The following is a 5294-nucleotide window of genomic DNA, read 5'->3' as shown; positions in this document are numbered from 1 at the left end:
TTGTCCATCAGTCTGAGGATGAAAGGCCATGCTGAAATTCAATTGAGTCCCCATAGCCTTCTGCAAACTACCCCAAAACATGGAGGTAAAGATAGGATCTCGGTCTGACACTATAGACTTAGGAACCATATGAAGATGTACGATCTCCTTCACGTACAACTCTGCATACTGATCCACCGTATAAGTCGTCTTCACCGGAAGGAAATGAGCTGACTTGGTGTATCTGTCCACTATCACCAACACCGAGTCATAAAGCCCTACTGTTCTGGGTAAACCTCCCACAAAGTCCATCGTAATATCATCCCATTTCCACTTGGGAATACCCAAAGGCTGAAGCAACCTTGCTGGTTGCTGATGCTCAGCTTTCACCTGCTGACAGGTTAAACATCTGGCTACGTACTCCACCACATCCTTCTTCATTCCGGGTCACCAATATAACGTCTGTAGATCTTGATACATCTTTGAGGTACCCAGATGAAGTGAGTACGACGTAGTACGCGATTCATCCAATATCTCACGTCTGATCCCCACATCAGCTGGAACACAAATCCGCCCCTGATACCGTAGAACACCAACCTCAGAAATAGAATAGTCCTTAGCTACCCTCGCTAAGACATTCTCTCTAACCTCCTGTAACTGTGGATCTACCAATTGACCCTCCTTAATCCACTCTAGTAGGTTTGACTGCAAAATAATGTTGGCCAACCGGCCCACCACCAGTTCTATCCTCGCCCTGGTCATCTCATCAGCCAACTCTTTGGAAATCTGAGTAGAACTAAATAACTGCCCCGAGCCTCTCCGGCTCAATGCATCCGCCACTACATTGACTTTTCTTGGGTGATAAAGAATGTCACAATCATAGTTCTTTACCAATTCTAACCAACGTCTCTGCCTCATGTTTAGATCCTTATGGGTGAAGAAGTACTTCAAACCCTTGTGGTTGGTGTATATCTCGCACTTCTCTCCATACAGATAATGTCGCCACACCTTCAGTGCGAATACCACCACTGCTAATTCTAGATCATGGGTAGGATACTGCTGCTCATACTCCTTCAGCTGTCGTGACGCATAAGCTATAACTTTCTCGTTCTGCATCAACACACAACCCAAACCCAACCTTGACGCTTTGCAATAGACCACAAACTTTCCTTCCTCCGAAGGAAGACTCAGCACAGGTGCAGTAATGGTTACCCATACCGTATTTTATATTTCATATTTTACTTTGTATTTTGCACAATATTTATTTTTGGGGTTTTAAATAAAGTTATGTTATTTCTTATGTATGTTTCCCAAAATAGTAGCTATGTCTAGTAGTTTTAATGGTCCAAGGTCTTAGAAATAGTTGGGTCATTACAAAGCGCCCCTAAAAAACTGAACTAAAAAATTGACTCGAGACTTGAGCGTTAAGTGCCCAAGAAGGTGATTACCCAACTAGTTTCCCTGACATGTGTACATGCATGTATGTGACCATGGGAAAGCTCATGAACAAGGAACATGGTGTGCGCATGAGATATATTTCTTAGTAGCTGCTACTACAAGGTGTAAGGTTTGGGCAATGTACGCTCTAGGCCTACTACTTTGTGTCCTGCACACACATCGCTAGGCCTTTTTGTAGCATGTCTCCACGCTTAGCTTCCAAAGGCTAGGCTCGTATCTGCCTCCATCCAGGCCTTGATGGTTTGGTGTTAACTCTTATCTTGCCTAATTCACACTAGGCAAGACTTTAACAATTGTTGCACCCTTAACAATTTAGCAGTAATATGTTGGGAGAGAGTGAACTTACACCACCTATCTAAATAGATTCTTGATGAAAACTACAATATAGAAAGAAAAAAAAAATTGATGGAGAAACCAAGTGCAAGGCAAAAAGCAAATCCAAACTTTGACGAGAAGAAGAATTTTGCACTACACCACATGAAACTTCAAACTTGGGGGAGAAACACCACAAGGCTCATAAGCGAGGGGTATCACTGTCTAAATTCTCTATTTTCTAGCCCACCATTGAAACTAGAGCTTTTTTCTAAGAGGAAAGGGAATTGGGATTGCATTGGACATTCACAAGACAAGCACTTTCTTGATGAATTTCTTGGAGAAAACTTTTGAACTTGGAGAGCTAGAAAGAGAGAGAATGGAGAAGTTTGATCAAGGCTTCAAAACTCTAAAATACCCCATTTATAGTGTAGGCAATGTTATTAAGTATAACCAATAGGATTAGAGCTTTTAAACACATCATTTGGAGCTTAAAAATGCATATGTACGGAATAGGATAGGCAGCACGTAGCATGCCTATAGGCAACAAGTCACAATGTGTCACCTACCAGACGATGTGTCATCTCCTAGTGTAGCGACCTAAAATTGTAACTTGTTGACTGAATAGAATACCACAATGCATTCTAGGGGTCAACACCGATAAGACAAGTCAAACATTTGAAAATTGGTAGTTAAGACTAACTTTAACTTACACAAAACTTTTAGAAGTATTTTTCAACCTAAAAAAACAGAAAAGATAGAGTATTGATATCTCAATAGTTCAAAATAAAATATAGTTGATAACTTATAAAAGAGAGTATACTTGTTTGACATGTTAGGGTTAATGCCCTAAAAGCATGTGAAAATATATTTTATTGATTTAAAGGAAAATACATTTTTATTATGTTTGAATATTATAATTATTGTTTGAATAATATATATAAATATAAAAAAATTCCATATTCATTTACGAGAATATTATCTTGTAGCGTACGAGAGAATTAAGATCATATATAATGAATAAATTAGTTAGCAACATATTGAAGTACCAAATCTGTAATGAATGGTTGCTTGTACGGTTTACTAAGCATATGGGATGCGAGTAATTTAGATCAGATTACTGATGTGAATAGTCATCTTGGTAAATGTACTTTATATAATAGTGATTATATATGACAAGAACGATATGAAATAATTTCTTTATAAACTTACTGTAACGCCCCACGTCACTATGGCTACTTCCTAGAATGACGACTGGCCCTACAAACCAACACGAGTCTTTCTAGCGTGCTTTGTCCTCACTCGCACGCTTCCTGGGAAAACTTCCCAGGAGGTCACCCATCTTGAGATTACTCCAGGTCAAGCACACTTAACTTTGGAGTTCTCAAGTGATGGGCTACCGAAATGAATATGCATCTTGTTGATATAGGTAGTACCCATCAATCCATTTAAGCCCTCTTCAACTGTGTAGTCCCATATACCTACATAGTATTAGAATCATCACACTTGACCTTCCCCAGGCAGTGTGAGATTGCACAGTCTTTTACCCGGTCTTTCCCCTTACGGATCACAGGATTCTGATTGTCAAAATCACCCCCCCTTACGGGCACGACGTCCCCGTCGGCCACACTTCCGACTGGGTCAAGGCTCTGATACCATTTGTCACACCCGATGTCACTATGGCTGCTTCCTGGAATGACGACTGGCCCTACAAACCAACACGAGTCTTTCCTGCGTGCTTTTTCCTCACTCGCACGCTTCCTGAGAAAACTTCCCAGGAGGTCACCCATCTTGAGATTACTACAGGTCAAGCACGCTTAACTTTGGAGTTCTCAAGTGATGGGCTACCGAAAAGAATATGCTTCTTATTGATATAGGTAGTACCCATCAATCCATTTAAGCCCTCTTCAACTGTGTAGTCCCATACCTACACAGTCTTAGAATCATCACACTTGACCTTCCCCAGGCGGTGTGGGATTGCACAGTTTTTTACCCAGTCTTTCCCCTTACGGATCACTGGATTCTTACTGTCACACTTACTGTTTGCCATAAGATTGAATTCATATCTTAATAGATGATCATTTTTCGATCAATCTAAATTATGAGTTATCACGAACTCTCGTTTATGTTTATTGGATCTTTTGATTCATTCGTTAAGTTCTCTTAATATAATGATGCTAGTGACTTTTGTTTTAGAGATTCAATATCATGAATGGCTGGGAACATGATTTTACAATAATGGAATCCATGCTTTCCTAACAGATCGAATATTGGTTCCTGTAAAGGTTACTTCTGGGACTGAATAGTTATTGAGCTCAAATCTATAATATGATTATAGATTAATTATTCACTAGTGAATTAATGGTACTTAAGGAACAAAAAGTAATTAGAAGGGTAAAATGGTAATTCTTGACCAACTGTGATTAGTAAGCCAATAAATGGAGGACAAAACTACATATATGTATTATATCAATAGACTATAAGAGAATACTATGTAAATATAAATCTATAATTACTAAGAGTGCAATTCCATATTTATAGTGGATTAATAATAAAATTAATAAATAAGGTTATTTAATTAATAGTTCTAGGTCCATGGTCCCTGAGTCACCTTTGTCCTACACTGTCAAGGGTAAAGATGTCACATGCAAGATTAATGGAGAAAATGAATAAATTGCAAAGAAATTAATTTTCCGAGGCTAAGTGATAATTATGTGCAATTAAGTAATTATTTGACTAATTAGTTTTTATTTGAAAACTTTATATTAGTTAAAATTAATATTAATCAGTATTTGGATTAATATTAAAGAGAGTTAATTATTATCTTAGTATAAGATAATTATCTAAACTGATAGATTTAAGATAAGTTAATTATATTTATTATTTTGGAATAAATATATTATCTTAAAGATTATTAAACAAAAAAATGAGAAAAAATTAGGGAGACACGTATGTGGTACACATCACTCACTGTTCATGCAAAGTGAGTGGCGCCACACATATGTGCCACATCCCCCTAAGATTTAAATTTTGAATTTAAAATATTATTTGTTTACTTAATTATTGTATTAATTTAATTAAAATAAAAGAATAACTGATCAGTTTGAATTAAATAAATTAAAAGAAAATATTTTTTTATTATTCTAAAAAGAAATGATTCTTTTTAAGTTAGTTGTTTCTGTCAAAGAAAAACAATTAATAGAATTTTTCCTAAGTTTGAAAAATTCTAGAACTCTCTACAACCTTCTCTCTTTACAAAACTCTCTAGATCTCATGTGTTGAGAACATCTTAAAACTCCCTTAATTCCCTATCATCATTAAAATACTAATTTTAATAATATCTCAAAAGATTTCATAACTTTATTTGAAAACACAATGGGACCTTATTGGAAATACATGCAGAGTTTGGTTCCAATGTTCAAAACAAAAGAGAATTTGATGCAGCCTAGAAAAGATAAACAAATACATCCCACTGATAGATTAACATAAGAAAGACTCTAAGACACTATGCATTCCAGATCGTTTCCTCGTTCATTGGCTCCCCG

The sequence above is a fragment of the Humulus lupulus genome, chromosome 3 (assembly GCF_963169125.1).
Source record: "Humulus lupulus chromosome 3, drHumLupu1.1, whole genome shotgun sequence".
Taxonomy (NCBI): domain Eukaryota; kingdom Viridiplantae; phylum Streptophyta; class Magnoliopsida; order Rosales; family Cannabaceae; genus Humulus; species Humulus lupulus.
This window is presented reverse-complemented; position numbering follows the sequence as displayed.